This window comes from Larus michahellis, chromosome 1 (genome assembly GCF_964199755.1).
Source record: "Larus michahellis chromosome 1, bLarMic1.1, whole genome shotgun sequence".
NCBI lineage: Eukaryota > Metazoa > Chordata > Aves > Charadriiformes > Laridae > Larus > Larus michahellis.
The window spans coordinates 27,959,771-27,982,304 of NC_133896.1; the positions used below are offsets into that span (position 1 = coordinate 27,959,771).

General features: G+C 45.3%; 1 protein-coding gene across 1 annotated transcript in view; it reads right to left on the minus strand.

Moving 5' to 3' along the window:
• Nucleotides 1–21,049, minus strand: part of MET (MET proto-oncogene, receptor tyrosine kinase) — a 99,826-nt gene extending 78,777 nt beyond the window's left edge. The window contains exons 1-2 of the mRNA XM_074602759.1: nt 21,002–21,049; nt 19,444–19,569 (exon numbers count right to left, since the gene is read on the minus strand). The gene's annotated coding sequence lies outside the window, so the exon portion shown is untranslated. The remainder of the gene's footprint in view (nt 1–19,443; nt 19,570–21,001) is intronic.
• Nucleotides 21,050–22,534: the final 1,485 nt, after the last annotated feature.

Sequence of the window (22,534 nt, forward strand, 5' to 3'; positions counted from 1 at the left end):
TTCTAAATCCAACTCGTATCTTGGGTCTGTAGCATAACTGGATTTATTTAATCATTTTTTTGTTGTGATGGGCTACAATGGCACTACAGGTTCTTTTGTAACGAACCTCGGCAAAGACTCACTGATATATTACAAACGAGTGGAGCAGATACGTTGCTCAAAAAGACTAATTTAAAAGGTGGTATACAGCATTTATTGGGATACAGGGAAATTTCTCATGTGAGGAAGTGGTACTCATTCTAAGGGCTGAGAAATCAGTTCCACAAAGAACAGGAACTAGAAAAGAAGTGCAAAATATACAAAGAATAATTGAAAAACACAGAGAAAATACCCACAATAAGGTAGGTCCTTCCTTGTTTGTTCATGCGTATGTTTCCAGATGAATTTGGATCTTTAAATACAGGAGGACAGCTTTCCACATCTGGATGCATAAGGATGGATATTTTTTTTCCCCATTATTGTATTGTTTAGTGGTAGCAGGAAAACAGAAACTAAACTTTGAACAACACAACACTATTGATCCACTATGTTCACCTGAAATGCAAGTCAGCAATTGTGGAGCTTCAGTAAGAAAATACCTGTGATGCTATTGTGGCTCTTTACCACTACACTGGTACTAAAATAAACCCAGTTCTAGCACAGGCTTAAGCTTGGTATCTGCAGCAAATAATTCAGCCTGACAACTGACAACATCTTACTCGGTCCAAGTAGGAAAGGAGCTGTGTGTGGCGTAGAATAACACGTTATGCTTGTTATTGTACAATTGTATGATCAATAACACAGGGTAAGGTTGGTCTTCTGCTTCAGGTGAGTGAATATGGAGATATTTGGGTTTGGCTCCCAATTTTTCATGTGTTTGGACAGACTAATTAATCTCTTAATGTACTTTCACTGCATATGCAAAGCAAGGACCTTTGTTGATTCTAGCCAGCTGAGATAAATGCAGACACGTGCCCTGGTTCACCGAGGAAGTCATACAAGCTCAGGTAAAGATGCAAGTCTTTTTAGGTGTGATAAAAACACCTTACAGTAGGAGAAAGCAGTTTTCTTGAGTTTCTGAGTCGATCCTGTTGATTGACTTTTTGCATGAGTCTGAGCATTTTGTGGTTGTCTGTACAGAACGGGGACAGTGTAATTTCCTTGGAATGTAGTTCCTCCTTTCGTAAAGAGCCAAGTTGGCAAACCTGGCTCCAAGCACAGTTTTAGCTCAATTCCCTTAACTACTCTCACCACTTACTTAGATTTTCTACTTTATGCTTTATGGCTATAACATCTATCTACCTGAATTCTTGTATAGAAATGCAGAGCAGATTTTGGAAGCCCTTCCTGTCGTGTAAAGCTAACAGCTTTCCATACTGTGGTAATTAAAGGAATGGCATGGGTCATAAAATGAAAAAGATTAAAAGGCAGATAGCCATGAGTAACCAAGACAGCATACAGATTTGATCTAAATGTTCTAGCAGCAATTATGAGTGATCTTGATGCAAGGCATTTCCTGCAGTTTAATTGTCATTTGGTGCTAATGGTTCTTAGGAGTCCCTGAGACAATAACTCTTCATAGCCAAACATTAATCTCTTTTTAAAAAAAAAAAAAAAAAAAAGAGTTCTGTACATCAACAGATAGTGATGATAAAGTATATTATATGAAAACTGTACCAAAGGATCTACATGCTCACCAAATTATTCCGCTTCCTTTTGATGTCATAGTAAACATAATGAGTATAATAATAACAGCAACTAAAACCCATCAAGTCCCTGAATTCCTCCAAGGTGTGGTACAAATACCTAGGATACCAAGCAAAAGAAATTGTGCTGGCTCTGTTCTTTTCTCTGAAGGAGCTGGCAGGAGGGTGTCAGGCAGCGGCTCTTCTGCTCGGAGGGCGCACATAAAGCATGCCACCGGGTGCCGTGACTTCAGCCTTCTCAGTCAACGCGTATCCGAGAGCCACAAGGCAAATGAGCGACAAAACCCAGGGTCAAGGATTTCCAATAGGTTGCTGACGCCTTGCTTGATACATAGCTCGTCAAGCCAAGATGTCACAGGCAAACTTTGTGCAAGTTCCCAGCGAGATCAGCACATCTGTAAGAATGTGCTGGGCCCCCGGGCTGGAATGAGACTGCTGGAGGCTGCCTTACCCAGCCAAAGGAGACGCTGGGGAAAAGCTCTGCCTGTGGCCCTGTGTTGCCTTTAGGTTGCCTCCAAGGCCCCTCCTTGCATCTAGGAGCTTTCGTGAGGCTGCCGAACCAGTCTGGCCTGGCACAGCCCGTTGGGCTGATACTGTGATTTGTCCACATGTATCGTGTTTAGTGCTGGAAAGGAGACTGCACTCCTTCCATGCTCAAACTGGCTCCAAAAGCATCATAACCACAATCGTTTAATGTTCTATCTGAGATAACTAGCCCCCAGAAACGGCCTCTGTGCAAAACTAACTTGGTAGCCTTTGCCCCATGAAAAAATGTGGTGCAGACCCTCAGAATGGCTACACAGAAAACTGAATTGCCTGTGTTTGTAAACCACCTAGTGAAAGTAATGAAGTCTATATTTATGCCTTAGCTTAGCAGAACACATCCTTTATCTGATACCAAAGTTAATAACGTGATGGTGTACTTAGCTTCATAGCAGCTTTTTGATAATCAAGCAGGAGCAATGTCAAGGAGAGTGTTCATTTCCCATCTGTGTTTGGTTAGGAGGTTACGACCTTTTCTTTTTAATGCTGACCTCGCTTTTGTCACTGCAAGTTTATGTTATTGCAATGCACTTTAACTGATGCCCTACTTTCACTCGGTTTAGAAACTGAGTTAATGACGGCTCATTGGCATGACTGCTGCCTTGCTGTGAACCTGTGATTCATGATCTGCTTCCAAGGACTTTACGGTATTGGTGTTCATAAATCCCGAAATGGCCTGGGACCAGCCTATCTGACATCCCGGCTCTCACCAGAGGCAACAGTGTCACAGCTGCAATCAGTAGAGTGGCTGATCTGGAGCAGCCTCAGCTCCTGTATTTTGGCAGATCTCCCTCAGCGAGGGCCCGTCAGCCGCAGCTTTTATTCTGAAATATTGTGCTGACCTTCAGAGGATGCTGAGAAGCTCAACAGTTTGAAGAAGGTGTTCAGGGATGGCTGAGCAGACCAAGTTTTTCCATGCTAATGGCGTATTTGTCTTTTTTTTTCTGAACGGATTTTTCAGCTGCTTCATTTACTTTCTTTCAGCCCCTCTCCCCCCCTCATTTTGGGGGGACCTGGGGACCTTAAATGTGCAACCACTCAACCACTGCCCTCAGGGGTTCTTGTTTATACAGGGCCTGGTACCAGGTTTTGGACTTGTCCAGACCCTGGAGTGGGTCCAAATTCCAAAGGATTTCACCTTTGGAAATCTGGAGCCAGATTCGAGGAGTTTGTGAGATAAGCAAAGAGACTGTTTCCAAACTTCAGAGAGTATTTACCTTTCTCATAGGGGTGATACGAGGATAAATGAGCGCATTCTTACCAAACACCTCCAAAAAGGGCTTCATGCTGGTGTTTGCAACAGGCACAGCACAGCAAAGCTGAGCTGCAGGACAGTGCCTGCCGTAAAGGTCTCCGTCCCTGCACGAACAGGTTGGCCAAAGGTCTAAACGTGGGACGAGGGCTTGGCTCTGCCCCCCTCTGCTGCCTGGGTGCCGGCAGCCCCTGCCTGCGCTCTCCTGCCCTTCTGCCGCGAGAGATCCAGCATCCCACCCTGACGGCCGGTCCTCGCTCTCCGCCCCCCGTCGCAGTGGGAAGATGCAGACAGCGGAAGGCACGGATGCGAATCCTCCTAGGCACAGCTGTCCTCATGCCTCGGAGCTGAGCGGGCCAGGAGGAAGAGCCGGGATTTAGCGTGGGACTGGAGGACGCCTGTGAGCATCAGGACCTGTCTGCGGTGCCCGGCTCCATCCTGTCTGGGCACTGCAAACCAGCGTGGCTGGGAGCTGTAACCTGGCCAGGACTGAGGGCCTCTTACTGCTCCACGTGATCTTCTCCTGCGGAGCTGAAGCTCAGGTGAGATCCAGGGAATATTCCGCACGAAGTGCAGGCAACGGCTAGTCTAAGCACCTGAGAGCTTTGTGGCCAGTGAGTGTTAGCTTTCTGGATCTCTTTCTTGGACTTACGCCCTGAACTCACTCTAAACCCCATTATAGATGCCAAAGTAGCCTCTCTGGATCTTACCCATAATTTTAAGCTTGGTCTGCTTATCCAAAAGGAAAATCAAAAGGCAGTGTTAAAATTGGAAACGTCAGTTAATGTATGTTTTTAATTTAGGACGTTATATTACAACATTTGTTCCTGAGCATGAGGAGTAGTTAAGTAGTTGATAGCACTGAATTCAATACTTTGGGCGCTGAGCAAAGGTCACTGTCACTTAACAAGAACATTTTCTTTTACATCCCTGCTTCTACTTCAAATATTCACATTATATTGTATTGCTTATTAGCACCACGTATGTCATGTTCAAATAATAAATGGACTGCTCGTGTGATTAACAATTACTTACTTGAGCAATTTATACTTGAAAAAGATACAGCTGTTGGGGGTGATGATGGGAGAGATCTAAACTCGTACACACCCTCATTTTCACACAAAAAGCCTGGTTTCAGACCTAAGGTTTGTTGGGATAAGTTACATTCCTTTACTGTGAAGCCACCACCTTTTCCAAAACTCGACTCCACAGTCTTTATGCAAACAATATTCTCATCGATTCCTGGGATAGTTGAGCTGACTAAGGACTAGAAAACGGGGTGCTTGAAACAGCCTGAAAGGCAGAAGATCTGTTGACATGACAGAATCTCAATATTACCTCATTTAAAATGAGCAATAGATGATACAGGGTAAATACTGAGATGGAGAAGGCATAACTTAACAGGGATGATAGGTGCAGAAGAGTAAATCTTTAAAAATCTTATATATTGTTAATGAAGACAATCATTACTCTTTAAAGAAAGACTGAATTAACCTACATTGCATTTCCAAGTAACTAGCTAATGGGCACGGGCATTATCTTTTCATATGTCTTTGAAATCCCTATAAACCATGCCTAGTCAAAGATTTGACTGATGGGCTTTTACCCCTATTAATAGCATGCAATGGAGGTCTCGGTAAATAACCTACCTTCAGATTTGGCTTTTCCAGAAGGGAAAGGGGCACTTTCTTATCCCTTAGCCACCTCTTATTCCTCCTTGCTGCTTCCTGAAAGGCTTTTTGTACTGCGAGAACAATTCACTGGTTGTTACCTTATTTTTGTGCCCTGCAGGGATTTGGGGCGCGTACTCTCCTCAGATAAGCAGGAAGCCCTCCCGCTGCAGTCAGGGGAACTTTGGAAGCCACGCGCGCTTATCTGCAGGCAGAGGTTGGCCCAGCTTGTGTTTAGTTTACGAGAGAAATGTGATGTTATTTGCATAAAAGGAGTTCTTTCAAAACATGTTATATGAAAACCCCCCAATTTGAAAACAAACAACAACAACAAAAAAACACCACCATGCAGCAATTTTCATTGCAGCAAAAGATGTCTCTGAGCTCTCCCCAACCTGATTTTATCATGTCAGCTTACATCTGAAGAAGAACAAACACATACTTATTTTTGTAAATGTGTTTTCAGAAGGAAAGAAAACTCCAGAGAACTGGCAAACAGTCCTCCTGACTGATAATGACCATGCACGGTGTTTTCTCATTTTGGCCCTGCAGGAAAAACATGGGATTCGGTTCTGCAATTAGAAGGTCATTAACGATTTTTTGCGATTTCATGCACTCTGTGCTGACTTTGCCTTCCTCCTGTGTGGCTCCCATCTCTCCCACCTTCTGTTTGCATGCTCGGCATTCAGAACTAATCCTCTCATGCAGCCTTCCATAGTTATCCAGGAAAAAAGAGAGCTGTTCTTGGTCAGGTCTTTCTGAACATAACCAGGAGAGGGAGGGAATCATCCCTTTCTCTCAAACAGACATGCCTTGCAATCCATCTCTTTTGTATACATCAGAACAGGATAATAAAGACTAAAATCCAACGGAATCTGATATAAATAAGAGTAACTCAAGTCTACAGGATTTAATGGAAGATAAAATGGGTGGGGTTTTAACATATTGCAGTTCTGAAGCACAAACAGAACTGCTATTACATTTCATAGGACAGCTCAAAAACTTACAGTAAGGTTCCCAAGTTGGGTAGATTCAATAGGATTTTCCCATTGTAGAAATCTGACTGGGAAGCCAAGGTAGAGACCTGGCAAGATCTGGAGAACGTCACAGGAGAGGACATCCCCAGACAAGGAGCTATTTAATCCTCTGAGAAGGCAAGAGGACACAGTGAAATGTTTCCCCCGTGGCATGTTCTCTGGGGATTCGTATGTAAGGCCAATGTTTGCAATACCAGGAAAAACAGACATTTGGGAATTTCAGATCCTGACTACAATATACTTAATCAACACTAAATACTAGGAAATGAGGAAAACAAAGCAAAGCATAGGAATGAAGCCACAGTGCAAGCGTGGGTCCTCTACCTGTTCTCAGCACTTGTATAGTTTCCACTGAAGGTGATGGAATTCACTTGTGTCCAGACACCTCGAGTTTAACCAAAGGCACCTACATCCTGGCTGGGGGAACACCCTCCATTTACTGTTTGGAAGCGCTGCAAACACAAACAAGGATAAGACCCATTATCATTGCAGCACTCTGTCCTTGAACACGTACGGGAAGGCAACAGCAAAGTGGATGCCAAAGTTTCCCTTCATCAGAAGCGTTAAGCAACAGTTAAGATAAAGTTTTCAATCAGCTACTGCGGGCTAAATCGCATCCTCAAACATTCACAGTGTTTTCCGCTGATTTGAATGGATGGTAAACATATTTTTCAGGGTGAAATTTGGATTATACTCTCTGATGCAGAAGTGCTTAATCACACAGGGAGCTTCACATTGGTTCACTGCTTCACTGGAGTCCAATACTGTTTGCATTCTACCTACTTTTTAAAGCATTATTAATATTGCGATTGTATTTTTTTTTACTGCAGCTCTGGGCATTTCTAAGAATGATATGAAATACTGAGTATTAACAAGAAACATTTTTCCACAGGAAAAATATTAGCCTCTAATCCAAAGAGCAAAAGCAATAAACCTAAAGAGTTTAAGCAAAGGTTTTGCAGGACAGTAATATGTAACATTTCAAATTAGTACCCACTTTCTAGAAGTAGACAGGAAAACTGAATATAAATCCAGTAATTCATTTAACATTTTCAATGACATTAGGAAAGAGGAATTAATCAACTCTTGACATGAATTTAACTACCAACACCTTTCATTGTCTTCAGTAAAGCTGCCTCTCTCTGCTTAATCAGACCTAACCAATGGAATCTGGTATTTTTGGATGAGAAGACACATGTCATGAAGGCACATGAAAATGATATAATAATACCCATAACAGATAAAAGGGTATGTAATTCCCATAACAGGAATCCTAATACAATTTTGGCTGTATAGCAGTCTTAAAGATAGAGAGAAATCCAAGCCTCAGTTACCGCAGCATGTATCTGAGGACAGGTGAAGCTTGTGAAGTTATTTCAGTTTTACAGAGCAAAACATGTTCTTTTCTAGTCGTGCATTTGGGACAACCCACAGATCTGTGAATTTTCTCAAAGGCTGGGAAACCTGCTACCTTTATCCTCATAAGATCATCCACAGGGTGGGTGACGGGGGGGAGAAGGAAACCCCAATCTCTCATGGTTCTGAAATGTTGGTGATTTACTTTGGGACAACCCTTCCAAAAAGCTTTCTTATTCATCATAAAGCTAAAGACAAAAGAATAAAAACCCATGTATGTCTCTAGACATTCACATGGCACAACAGACCTCTACCAAGCTTGAAACCATGCTAGCCAGAACATTTTCAATGTGGAAAAAACGATGTAAATGAAAGGTGAAGTTCAGCATCCAGCTCAAACAAACTAAAAAATAAACAAAGAAATGAAAGAAATAATATCTCCTAAAGTAAGGGGAAAATAAGTAAGTCTGGAATTCTAAGTGTAGCTGGTAATTGTTTTCATCTGCTCATTAGACATGCTCGGAAAGGATTTCTGTTTCCACAAAATTTAGACAAAAATAAATAGCTCCTGCAGGAATTAGTAATTTGTACAAATATTAACAAGAAAAATTTTGTGTGGAAAAAGATACCTCGATCTTCCACTAAAGTTGAAGGAGAGTAAATCCAGTTGGCAAATACTTTGCAAAGACACACAAAGGCAGAGCTAAACCCAGTGCCTGTGAAGAGCCAGCGGCACAACTCCCGGGGACAACCAAGAGGCCATAGTCTTGCTCACAGTTACCCCCAGGCAAGTACCGCAACCACGAGAGGAGGCGTAAAAAGAAAAGTGGCACGCGTTGTGGGTCCGAGCCATTGTGGTGGGTGATGGAGGGACAGGCTGAGGGCCACGTTCTGCCAGATGTGGGCAGGGGCAGCTGCTGGCACAGCTGGAGCTGGGCGCAGACGTCCCGCACTGGGGCCATGTGGCTCTCAGCCCTAATGAACGCTTGGTGTAATCAGTCCATTAGTCCAGGTTTCTCCCAGTCCCAGACAGTTGTTTAAAACGAGCATCATTTGAAGCAAACCAGAAACCTTAACTCTGTATTTAATAAATAACTATAACTTTACTCCCTAAATGCAGGGTGGTCCAGCCTCGTTACTGTTATAGGCAAAATGCCTTTTTGAGTCTCGTAACAAACCTGAAGAGGGTTCATCTGTGGCACGCAGGGTGCAGAGGCACACTACAAGGTCACAAACATGGGCACCCCAGATCCCAAGACGCAGGAGCATTACAGATACTTTGTTTTTTGGTCACCTGCCCATGTCTACACAGCTGGAAGCCTTTTGGGTCCTGCATGCAAACCTCCTGCAGTTGGGCTCTCGCCTGGAGGCCACATGTTGGGCTACTCTTCACTCCATAAAGAGAATCAGAAGATTTTACGGGACTCTCTTCAGTCACAACCAAAGCTATGATTCTAGCCATTTTATAAAATAAATTATCCATTTGGCAAATTTCATATCCTTATGCTGAAAGAACATCTGCCTGAAGCCAAAATCTTCCTGTGTGGGAAGCGAACAACTCACATTGTATAAAATTGTCAATAAAAGTTAATTACTTATTGCCTAAATCTAGCTGTCTTTATAACTACGCCACCTCAATTAACTGAGCCTGCTTGTAGAAGCATAACTGAGAGGCCCCTACGCTTCATCATCAACTCCAGAGCCATGCTATTTTGAAAATAAAAGACCTGTATCCTGTCCAAAAAATAAACTCTGGAGGTGACTCGCCATGTTGCCATTTTGGATTACAAAAAAAAAAAAAAAAACCCAAAAAAACCCTCAGCCAACACACAGGGGAAGGCTTAATTCCAGCAAACACACACATAAACAGGAAATCTCTCTCCAGTCAGAAGGTATTTTTCCTTCGTACAATGGGGTTCAGAGATGTGTCATCATATAGTTTAAAACAATTGCTAAGGAACCTTACCATTTCCAATAGCTTCGGAGTAGAGTCGGCTTCCAGGGTCGAAAGCCTGTCCGAACTCGCATGGGAAGCACACAAACACTAACAAATATCTGCTGGCTTAGGCCAGCGCAGAGTTTTTAATCAATAAGCATGTCAAGCCGGGGGACGGGGAGGGGAGGGAATCAATTTTCAGAAGGCAAATGGTAACAACTGTAGATTTAATCAAATTGCAGCTGCAATCCCTTACTATTCTCAATATTTTTGAAAGAAAGTAGCTCCACAGCAAAGAATGAATTTCAATAAATGTCACGTATTTAGTTATATTGCTGATTTTTTCAATTTATCAAGCTAGGTCACTGCTCCTTCGCAGAAACAATACCAGCACATGTCAAAGAGATTCTGATACTGCTTAGTTGGATAAACGTCAAAATGAAGGAGCTACGGTAGAGGGAAGCAACTTACACAGAAATTGTTATTTCTCTGTGACTCCTGGAAAAAAGATATGCCAATGTGACCCTTCAAAGAGAGGTTAAGGCCACAATGTACACAACAAAATGGATAGCTATCAAATACCATGGCAATGGCCGTGGTGTCAACACTTGAGCAAAATGAAAATCTTCTGAAAGCATTCGGCAATTTTCCTTTCGCATGCATTTGCAGCCAAATTTATCATGAATTCAAAGAGATCCCTTCCGCTGTCTTCCATACAAAAGGGCAATCGCATGTTCATTTTCTTGGGGCAAGCAGAAGAGACTATCATGGAGCTGTAGGATGCGCAAAAAATGGGATCTTTTTAAGTATTTTGAGCTTATGAAACACCTCAGCGTTACAGAAACTCTTCTGTTATTGACACTTGCCTGAAAAATGAAATGCTCCGAGGCATTTGCTTCCCTGGAGACCGGCGCACCGAGGGGAGAGGCAGAAGAGAGGGGTTTTGGGGCATCCACCACCTCCACGTTTGCACCACATGCACCCAGTGCCTGGGTTATGCACACCCTCAACATATGAGGGCTATAAAACCCTTAAAATTTGAGGGCTATAAACCCCTCAAATTCTTTATTTCCATTTCTGTTTCCCACTCTGATACCTGTTGTACTCAATCGCAACTAATTCAAGGAAGGTGCACCTGAACCGAGGGGACTCGGTCACCACCCAGCCACATCAAGTGACTGAAAAAGATCACAGCATGACTAAAAAGTGTCAGAACGGATTAAAAAAAAAAGGCAATCTATTTGGGAATACTGTTACCTTCAAAGGTGTTATATCCTAGACCACTTTGGTCTGATAACTCTACCTCTCCTTTATTTTTCTAATGTTTAAAATTGGAGGGAAAAAATACTTTATCTTCTTGTACAACATCATAGTTTTCCTGAAGGCAAATAGCTTGGCAATTTGCTCGATTTGTTAATGCTAGAGGAAACAAGTTAGCACACATACCATGTGTTTGAATGCCTTTGGAAATTAGATTGAAACACTGATTTGATTTCCTAAAAGGTATCTTAAACAAGGCAAGGTTAGAGATTTGGAGAGTAATGAGAATTTGTGTGACTTCAAACAGCTCTACATAAAACAGACCTGATATTCTGGGGGGAAAAAGGTCACCTAATTATTCGTTTCCTGAAGGTCCTGTCTATACTACATTTCCCCTGGGTAAGGAAACTGATTTAAAAACGGCTTCTGCTAACTCGCTTGCATCAGTCGCTATGTACAAGATATAGATTTGTTAAAACCATTGCCAAGAAAAAACACAACCTTTTTACAAGGAGAGAAGAACAGAAACCTTCCTGGCTTGGCTGCGTGGGGAGGGACAGGCAAAGAGGTGCCACCCGTGAAGTCCTCCACGTGGTCCTGCCTCCTCGCTGTTGACATGCTGCTTGGGACCGTGTGGCAGCTGCCGTGGCATGACCACAGGTTTAACTACTGGCTACAAACTTTGCCTGTGAGGCAAAATCACAGGCTGTGGCCACAGCGGACAAGATACACAGGTCAATGGCTTGGCTGGTGGTAACAGCCTAATGAAACATGAAATTATGCCACCGGCTCGAAGGGCAGCCAGTGAGGCAGCGTCGGGGAGCTGGGGGTGGGAAGCCTGGACACAAGGGTTTCACAGGAACCGGCCACGAAGGTGTGGTTGCCACCCAAAATCTTAGGAAGGCTTGTTTGAAGTATCACGCTGCAACCTGTTCCTTCTCTTTCGCACCAGACAGATCCTGTAACTCCCTTCTGGGTTTCGCATTCCTGTAGTTTCAGAGAACACTATTCAGCTACTCTATCTCTTTCTCGTTCAAGAAACAGTGTGTGTTTCTGTAGCGCTGAGACAGCCCGAGCAGGATTTCCCTTACACTAGCGATTCCACAAACACACGTGGAGACACAGAACCTCTCCATGCTTTCTGTCTGAAGTGAATAAAGTCTAGACACGTCCCCACCACAAAGCAATGGTGGTACAGAGCAGATCATCCAGAGGTCTGGGACTCCCACTGCTGCAGCTCGGGCGCTCGGGCTACCCCAGCCCAGCATGTTGCTGGCATCAGGTTCACTTCGTGGCCATGAAGGCTCTTGCACCGCAGCCAGCTGTGCCAGTTACTCTCTGGAGTCCTGGAAGCCAGAGCTGGGAGGCAGCAGGTTTTGAATTTCTCCTCTGAGTTGAAAAATCCAGAGCAGTCACTCGCAGATCACAGAAGAACAAGAGTAGGTGGGTTGGCCCCTTCAGTTGCATTGGACCAGCGGGAGGAGGTTACAGGTCATCAGCTAAGGTACCAGAAAACTATAAACACAGGGAAATCAGGCTGGGAAAGGCAGCCCTGGGAGGACAACATTTGCCGCTCAGTTTTGCATTCATGAACTGTTCATTGAACCTCTGCTGAGTTTTGGCTTTCTGGCCGGCTTGCCCTGACTCACCGCGCTCCCCTCCATCTACAGGCTGCACTGCCACCTCCCCTCAGCGAGCGACACCGCCACCAACCACTCTCCAGCCACAACATGTGCAATTTAGTTTAGCAGTAAAGTGCAGTGGTTAACCTCTGGAGAAAAAAAAAAAAGAAAAAAAAAAAGCCCTATAGGAAGCCCTATAGGATAATAAAGAAAGACAATTCATTCACTCTCCAACAAAAAGGCAAAGAGGCTGACTCTCTTTTCTGTAAATAGAGATGAATGTTTTACAAAATATTCCTTTTTCCAAATGATTCAGTTTGAATTAGAAGACAGTCAGAAAAAGAATCATACAGCACTGAAGAAGGATTAGAGCACACAAAGAACAAGCGATACAGTCATTCTCCAACTTACTTTGTTTTCAACATGCAGCTCCTGCCAAAAGCTAGCTTTTTGCTCTCACAGTGTATGATCTGTAAACATTTAACCAGCTCTTAGAGAAACATGTGAGACACTTTATCTTGCCTGATTATGAATCCAAACCTCTCAGATCTCAAAAAAAAAAAAAAAAAAGACGAAAAAGAAAAAGACACCATCCTCTTTTTGCTGGTGGACAATGCAAAAAGCACCTGTAGGATGAAAGGAAATGAAGTACCACACATGGCATAGGTTCTTTGGGAAAAGCATGCACTGCAGCCTGAATAACCTCCTGCAGGTTACAAACGCACGGTTTATTAAACACCACTGTTACTCGGTTATTAATCGCAATTTTAAGATATACGTGTGAAACTTCCAATTTGTAAGGAGTGCACTTAGCATCTATAGAGCCAAAAACCACCTAATTTAATGCTGGCATGGAAACATCGGTGGAATGCGGTGCAAATTATTTACCATTTTTAAGCAAACTCTGCTTTTAAAAATGGAAAAGAAAAAAAAAAAGCCGAAAGTGGAATATGAGCGCAAGGAAGCCCGCGAACGCCGCACACCCACACGGTACGACTCCCCAGCCCGGGGAATCCCACAGGCTCACCCCGAGCCCTCAGCCTCACGCAAGCCGACCGGACCGGCCACCGCAGACCCGCACCTCGGGGCCACCGTTTCCGAGTTGGAACTTCCCCCGCCGCGCTTGCGGACAGCCCCGCCGCCGCCGGCTCGGCTGGGCGGGCAGGGGCGGCGGGGCAGCGCCCTCAGCCTGCGCCGAGCGGCCCGGGGAGCGCTGCCCGCCGAGCCCCGCACCGCGACGTGGGGGATCCCGGCCGGGCAGGGGCGGGCCCGTGCCGGCGGCCCCGCATCGCGGCTCACCTGCCCCGGGGAGGGCAGCGGCGGCTCCGGGCTCCCGCCAAGTTGCCGGGCGGGGCACGGCGCGGTACCCCCGTGCCGCTCCCCGTCCGTCCTTCCCCTGCTCCCGGCTCGCCCCGTCTCCTCCCCGCGCTCGCCGGTCCTTACCGGAGCGGAGCGGGCTGCGCGCCGGCACCGCCGCCGGAGGGGCGAGCGCTGCACCCCGGCGGGCTGGCTCCCGCCGTCCTCGCCTCAGCCAGCCGGCACGGCGGCACAGCCCAGCCCAGCCCAGCCCGGGCGGGGCGGAGCGGGGCGGAGCGGGGCGCAGCCCGGCGGCACCTCCGCTACCCCGCGCCGCTCCGCCCGCTCCCCTCCCGCCGCCCCCCGCCGGCCCCGGGCCCCGCAATGCCGTCCCTACCTGGGGGCGGCGGGGGCTGCGCGCCCCGGCGGGCAGGGGCCTCCCGCCCGTCACCTGGGCTGCGGGGCGGCTCTGCGCGCCCTTCCTTCCCTCCGGCGCCTCCGCCGCGCTGGTGGCGGCTCCCAGCGGTAAATCAGCCGGTCCCCCTCGGCTCCCTCCGCCCCTCCGGCGCGGTCCTGACCTGCCGGTGACTCACCACATCGCCGGAGCCCGGGTGCGCGGCGGGGGGAAGGAGGGAGGGGGCGCCTCCTTCCCTCCCTCCCTCCCTGCTTCTCCCCTCCCTCCGTCCCCTCCTTCCCCCCCATCCCTCCCGGCCAGGCTCCCCCAGCCTGGGGGCAGGAGGGGTGGCTGTCGCTCTCCAGACGGGCAGAGCCTCGAGGGGACCCTTGGTGGCCCTCATCCGCCACCCGGGCGTTTCACGGCCCCCGTCTGCGCTCTCGGCCGCCGGGCACCGACAGGTGTCTGCGCCTGACCGATGCTGAAGCCTTACCAGGAGAGAGGGCAGGACTCGGGCATCCCCAGGCTTCTCCCCGGAGCCCACAGGCTGTGTAGCAGCGAACAAATTCGGCTCGTATTGCCCCTGTCACAGTGTCAGCGCTGGCTGTGCTCCGAACATCTGTCCACGTGTAATTCAGAGTAAATGACCTCAATTAATACAGACCATCAAGTAGCTATCTCCCCCCAAGACGTGCCTCCTACAGGGTACTAAACGGCTTGGGCTGGGGTCTCTCCCTCGCAGGGTTTGCAAAGCAGAGGGTGTCTTCGTCTTTCAGAGGTGCTGAGAAACTGAGTCACCAAGCAATGCCATGTACACTTGTGGAGCTGCTGATGGACTGCAAGTCTTGACACCGGGGTCTGAACCAGGGGACCCATCTTTTTTGTGGTAATGAGTTTCAGCAGCTACTGATTTAAACCAGATTTTAAGTGAAAGGCTTCATATTCCAATAGAAGTTATTGGAGACATCTATTTTCCCTTTGCATGCTTCCTTTTTTTGGCCCCAGCTCTGCTCCCCTTAATCATACCGTTTAAACCGATGACCCTTTTGCATGAGTAAAGTGCGAGGAACTGTAAGAAACATTGCCCAGTCTCATGATTAACCATGGGAAAAATGTCAGACCTTACATCAAAACATTTTGAAAAGAAAATTAAATAAAGTATTGTATATATTTGGTTTAGGCCTGGGATGTCACCGTGATGTGTATAGAGACAAAGCTGTGCATCAGAACAAAATGCTTTTAAAAAGCAGTTAGCCAGCCTTCCACTAATCTGCATCAGCAGCACTTTCACAATTTGTTTATCTGTCTCCTCTTTCCTATGGGCTTTTTGGCACTAGTGATAAAGACATCTAACCTAGCTATAAACCAATTCCCCGCAAAACCGTGTGATTGAAGCAGCATGTAACCTTTTATGTGTTTAACTTGCGAAATTTTTACTCTGCAGTATCTTTTAATGACAAGAGATAGCAAGAAAGGCAATGCGTTTCCATAAGAAAAGTGTAGGATGGCTACGGGTGAGGTTATACTTTTTGCTTCTTCATCTCATGTGTGTTAGCAACGCACTAAAAATTACACCAAGTGAAAATAAAACCAGTCCCCCCTTCTGCTCCCTGAAAGATGAAATTGCTAAAATTGAACCAATGATACAGATGTTCTGGCTGATCCGATCTCATTTGTTTGAAGCCCCTGGAAATCAGTTGTTAGAAAAGGAAGACTGAGAAGCAGCATGCGCAGTGCCAGCCCCTAGAGGGAAAAGCGTGGTTACAATTAGATCCTACTCACAGGGCTTCGATTAGTGATCAGTTAATCAGTGAGCATCCATACAGTTACAACAGATTTGGAAGAATCTTCCTCACTAGTTTTGAAAGGAAGTGATAAAGGAAAAGATTTTGGTGTGATGTTCATCCTCTTAAGGATGGCCCCAGGCATTACCTGTTCTTAGCCCGCTCCGCAGCTCCCCACGCACCTGCCCGGGCTGAACAGCCAGCGCCCAAGCTGTTATCAGTGGGACAGCCTGTGCCATTCTAAAGCTCACAAATGGGTTGTCACTGACATAAAAAGGAGAAACAGATGTTTCCTTTCCATTTTGACCAGGCCGATGCCATGTTATTTTAGGTCAGCTGTATGAGACAACAACACTGCAGCGGAGCTTTGGTAATCCTTGGATACTCCCTTCACTGTGCTTGCAATGATGCGTGTGCACGATGAACAGCTGCTCAGAGGTTTGAAGGGCCTTTAAGGTGCAGGAACTGGTGAAAAAGAAAGTATGACCTTCCTATTTATCGTCCTGTTTTTCTTATAACTTTTTCTTGCTTCTTCCTCCTGCCCAAAAGCAGCTGGTCCTCCGTACTCTCTTAAGGCGTCTGGCATAAGTATGATGGTGTGACACATTTTAGAAAGCTGACGGCACTGGAAAAACAATTCAAAAGTGTAAAGGAGAGTCTGTCGGGGTGATCTATTAGTCAAGAGAACTGGAACGCACCGGGGAGAGCATTGGCACATGCTCTGACGTGTTTCAAGATAGGGAGCTGATGAGCAACCACTACCACTTGTCCAAGAATACAAACCCATAGTTAGAAAAATGAAATGCAAGGCTATGTTTAAGTCAAACTTTCAAATGTAAAGATGAGGAATAAAAACACAGGACGATTTATATTTCTGTGCATTGGCAGTAGTGCCTCCCCAGCACGCTACAGGGCCCAGTTCAGTTCTATGGATTTGATTGTGACTTGTGTTCAGACCCTAAGAAATGATTTGCTACAGGTAGCAAAATGGAGTCCAAAGACCAGATTCACCCACGTACCCAATTCCTATTTAATTTCAATAAGGCAAAGATATTTAAATATCTCTCTGAACCTGGATCTAACCACCTTTTTTAAACCTGCAGAACCAAAAATGGGTCTACTATGCGTTTCTGTAGGACCATGCTATGTTATATGGCACCCCAGCTGTATGGTGCCATCAGTGGATTTGCTCTTTGTCCTCTGCTGCACTCATTCACACCTTTGGGAGCGGATATAAAATGCAAATGTCATTGTGAGACTCCAGAGACTTCTGACTTAGCGGGGCTTACTCATGAGTAAATGATTTCACAAGGAGCAAGACAGTGGAAAGGAATTAATTTAATGCTTAAGAAGGCAGGAGACGAAGATCTCCAGACTGGAGCTCGGCCGTGGCGGGTATCAGGTACCCTCCTGCCGCAGTACCCCGCAACGCGGACTTGGCAGTAGCTCAGTCTGAGTCTCCCTGCAGGGTGTTATCCAAAAAAAGGAGCCTTAGATGACTCCACCCAACCCAACCGTCTTACAGACCAGTGATCCAAGGGTAAAATACCAGTGCAACAGCCTGCTGGGGTAATGTGTAACTGTAATGCCTGCAGACCCTTGTCTGCTGGAAGGCAGCCTGGCCGCAAGTGCCGGGGGCACTCAGGGGAGGGGTGCCTGAGGCACAGTTCCCTGGGACTCTTCTGTCCCTTGAAGTCACTCTGACATAACCCGTCTTTCACTTCTGTCTTCCCTGGGCGCACAAAAGCACACGGTGGGCAGGGACAGGCAGTGCTGACTGGGGGATTGGGCTCTGGAGAAAACAAGCCCATGATGGTTCCTCTGCCTCTCTGGAAACCAGGCTAAATATCACAATTGCTACTAAGAACTGTAGGCTCCAAAGATTTGATCATCACTGTGCTTTATGGCTATTTATTAATTATCTGGGCATTTATTAACTAAGCCCCATAGATTCTGCAAGCTAAATAAATACTTTCTGTTTGTTTGTAAGAGGGTCAACAATGGTACTAGAAGAAATTTCAGCCCGTGGCTGCAAAAGTCCCTTGCAAAGCCAGAGACAGAAGTCCCCAGCTAGAAATCCTGATCTCTGATCACCCAGCTACCCTGGGCAGTTCTCCATTTGTATGGAAACACAGGTCCTAACCAAACACGTTCCCACTCACTGCACTGCGTATCACAGGTGCTTTCCTTTCTCTATTTATTGACTAAGCAAAGGGAAGTCCTTTGTTTAACCTGATGGTGGTTTTCTCCTTATTTGTCTTTCTGGTTGTAACTGAACACCACAACTGAGCGACTCCAAAATCTGAACGGTGCAGGCACCGACTAACTGGATTGCTTGAGAACAGAGGAAAATATGGATGGCATTGGGGCATCTGAAGTCTGGATTGCCATGGGTCTGGGTCCCTGTTGTGCCAGCCCCAGTGCCTCACTGACCATGTGGGAAGCTGGTAGATGAAGTTCAGGAATCCAGCAAAAATTAATCACTCAAAAGAACAAAGATTAGCTTACAGACAGATCAGCTCTTCAAATCGATCTGCTACGCAGTAACATGAGTGCTAGTGCCTGCCGAAGGACGAGGTCAGAGACTAAGGAGGAGGAGGGTGGGCTCGTGGCAGCCGAGATTTACGTTAGTTTAAACCGAGGAGGCACCTCACCCTCCAGAAAGCAGCCAGGGAACTGGGAGGAGGTGGTGTGGGTTGCAGCCCTGCTCCCCACCTTTGCCTCGCCTCCCTTCCTAATGGTGTTGAAATACGTTAAATCCCTGAATGAGTATCCCTGAACGTACAAAAACAAGAAATCATTTCAGGGATGGAGAGCTGATTGGCCTTTACCGTGTTATGCTCGCGTCCCTGAAATGGATACAAGTACAGTAGCCCTGGGTGCGTTCGCTGAGCTCACACAGCAGAAGCAAAGGCTTTCCCGCAGCAGAGAACTTCCCAAGTACAGCTCATCGGGAACTGCCTCCAGCAAAGCACAGGGGCAAAACCCAATGCCAGCACCGCATACATGCCACTTTGGCACAGTAGATTTGTTCGTATAATGCGAAACGAACCCAATGATATTCAAAAGTCAGTTATTTACAAAGTGAGGCATTTTTTGTGTGTTATATTCATATGTTCACTGGTATTGCACATTTCATTGCCTTAAAATGGTCTAAAAACCTGTTTCTTCACATTCTTTTTGATACATTTTAAATGCATTTCCCCACCTTATTTTGACTGCAAACATGTGGCATTTGTCTTTTAGTAAAATCACTCCGATTATGGTATTTCCAGGATTATTTTTGGACCAACTGCTAGAAAGTTTCCAGAAGTTCAATTCTTGTGACTCAGGTGCAGCCTTTTCCTCTTCTTTTTTTTTTTTTTTTTCCCTTCAGTTTGCTGTTTGTGTTTACAAAGGTCATAGCAGCCCGATCATTGGAAATAGAAAATCTGCCTCCTTAAAATCCTGCCTGCAGCGATGTGTGCAGCTGGTGAGCAGGGAGGGGCAGAGTGACTGTACTAACACACGTGTGAGCAGGCGTGAACAAACACAGTCCCGATTCAGCCTACTTTGGAAGGACATAAGCTTCACTAGAGACAATCAGATGCTTAAAGTTAAGCACATACCTGAGTCTGGCGATGCCGAGTGCCGTGGGCGCTTGCAGCCTGGTTTCTGCAGTTGCGCTCATCACACGTAGGCTACAACGCAGGGCCGCAGCGTGCCATTTCCACAAGTACCACCATCATGAGCTCCTGCAAGTTCAAGAGAACCGTCACTTTCAGATTTCTCTTCTGTCTGAAAGCATCTCGGAATGCTACTGCCTAAGATAATGCTGCCATAAGCACTGTCTCAGAGGATTGAAACTGAGAGAGATTTGAGGAAAAAAAATCCCCTTATTTTCTGCTTACTTACTCCTTGCATTTATAGCTCTCTGCCTGTTATCAGATTAACTCAAAGATTCTTCCTCAATAATTTTTTCAGAGTTCAAGGAGAGCCTGAGTGATGCTCTTAGTCATATGATTTAGTTTTAGGTAGTCTTGAGAGGACTTGATGATCTTATTGGGATGAGAGGGAGTTGGACTTGATGATCCTTATGGGACCCTTCCAACTTGAGATGTTCTATGATCCTATTTTTTCAACATATGAGAGAGAGGAAAGCATTTTAAACCCAGAAATTATCATTGTAAAACTTCCACAAAAGAGCAAGGAGTACAGGAAAAAATAGATCCTGCATCGACCTATATTTCCTTGGCATAATGTTGACCAGGCGTCAAGTGGAAAGAAAGGAGAGGCATTACGGAACACGTTTGGTAATGAAATCAGCTGCACACATAAGTGTTTGCAGACTTGGGAGCTTGCAGCTTAGCGTTCCATAACTACCAAAGTGGAGGTCTTTGGCAAAACCTCAGATTGATGTAGTTTATAGTGGGAATTTGCCCGGCATGCTTAATTTTGGAGAACTGGATCTAGGTTTCATCATCATCGTCTTTTCACCACCTCTAGGGGCTTATACACAAAATTATTTGTTGATTTGGAAAACCTGGTCCTTTCTGCACGTATGAGTGTATAAAATTTGTCTTCTGCATGGCAATGAAGAAAAAGAACACAGTTCTAAAAACTCGTAGTGTCTTTTTACTTAATGTCATTAAATTTGAGCTATTTCCCAGATGTGGTTTAGAATGTGTCGCATTTTATGTACAACACCTATTCTGATACATTTTTAAAGATAAAGAAATGTATTCTGTGACCAAGCCAATTTATTGTAAGTCAGGCCTGGATTTGGTTCATTATCATTAAAGAATCTGCATTTTTAAGTTAACTTTGGAATAACATTGTTGATTCTGTAATGATGTAAGTATATGGTATTTGCCAAAAGCTGTATTTCATAAGGCTGGTTTAGGATACAGCCCAACTCACAAGAATCTTGATAGGAGATTATTCCTTTCAATAGCTTTCATTATTTAATTAGACACATGTGCTGATTATGAATCTAATACTATAGAGAATGAAGTCAACGTTAAAATCCCATTATTTTAAATCAGGCAGGAGCACACCCATAATGTGTAGCCAGGAAACATTTGTGCCCTTGACAATACATCTATACTGATAGCAATATGTTTCTTCACAAAAAAAAAAAAAAAAGGCAAAAATCAGAATGTCCTTGTACTATTATTAAAACATTACCTTTTTTATTCCTTTGGGAGCTTGTAACACTGCTGTGTAACATCCAGAGAGAAGGCACGTTTAACATACCAGCAGGGACTCAGGTGAGTTTAAAGTTTAACTTTGAGTTTGGGAACGTTTTCAAATCAAATGAAACAAGGAGTTTCTAGGTAATGCTGAGCCAAACCAAAAGTGATTACTTCAGCACTGCAATTTCATGTTTCACTTTCCTCTATCTGTTATCAAAGCGTTTTTTAACACATGGTCTCAAGGCAAAATTCAAAGTTAAAATGTGGACTTTGTAAGAACACCTTCCTGATTTCGGTCACTTTCATAGGTTTAATTTTATCTCCAAGAAGGAACAAAAGCATCCCACCAAGAACTGGGCAGCAGGAAAGAGGGGACCAGTAGGACAAAATCCATCCAGCTCAGGCGATTTAGCCGTATAATGAGTACATCAGAAGTGAGGAACTGGAAGGTGATGCTTTTTTTCCAAATTCAATGGCGGTACTGGCCCTGCCTACCTGCCCAGCCCATTGCAGAGGGCCAGAGGAGGCCCAGGCATCGTGTGTTGCTCTTCACCCGGCTTGGTGGTAGCTCCAGCCCCTCATAGATATGGTGACTGTGTCTTGCCCTCGGTTTGTCAGGGGGTGTTTTTAATAGCATGCTCATTATACAGAAATATTTTCATTTGACAGACAATTTAAATGATCCTATAAAAGCTGCAATTACCATCAGGACAAATCCAGCTCTGATTGACTCCCACGTTAGCTCCCAAAGTTTGACTCCCAACTAAGAGACAAGAAAGATTTTACCCTTTCTTTCTTCTTTCTTACATGTGCTCTTCCCCCTTATAGCTGTCTCCCATACTGCAGAACATCTCAAACTCCTCCTGTCTTAATTCTCCCCAAGAAAGCTGCTGAGAAGTGCTATTAGCTTCATTTTACTGACGAGGGACTGAGGAACAGAGAAAACCACTGTCTTGTCTAAGGTAAGACAGGAAGGAAACCTCTAGAGAAGCAGAGGGAGGAAAGTAGGTCTAATACAGAATTATCTTTCTGAATGTCCAAAATCCTAAAGGAAACATTTTTTTTTGATGCCTAAACAGGTCAGGAAGGTACGCCTCCTGTGAAAATAAAATTAAAAAGACAGATTTTCAAATTGTGACTTTGAGTTAGGAAGCTAGTTCTGAAAATATTCCTTTTGCCAATGTTGTGTTGTTAATCTATGCAGTAGTAACTTATTTGCTTAGACAGCTGCTCACATAACTGTTTGTGAAATCCAGGAATTTTTGTCTGCTGCTATTTCTTGAGAAACAGGGAAGAAATCAGAGTTATTTGGTTCATCTACCTTGAGCATCCTGGTCACCAGACAACGGAGGTCACCTCGGTCACCTTGGTCAAGTCAGCTTGTGAGGTCAGATGGCCACTTTGAAGCATCCAGGTCACTTCAGCTTGTCCCCTCATTCCTCTGAGAAATAAAGGATCGGCTCTTTGAAACTCTCAGAAGTTGTGCCAAAGGCAATGCGGGAAGAGTGGACATTTGTTGGGGGTT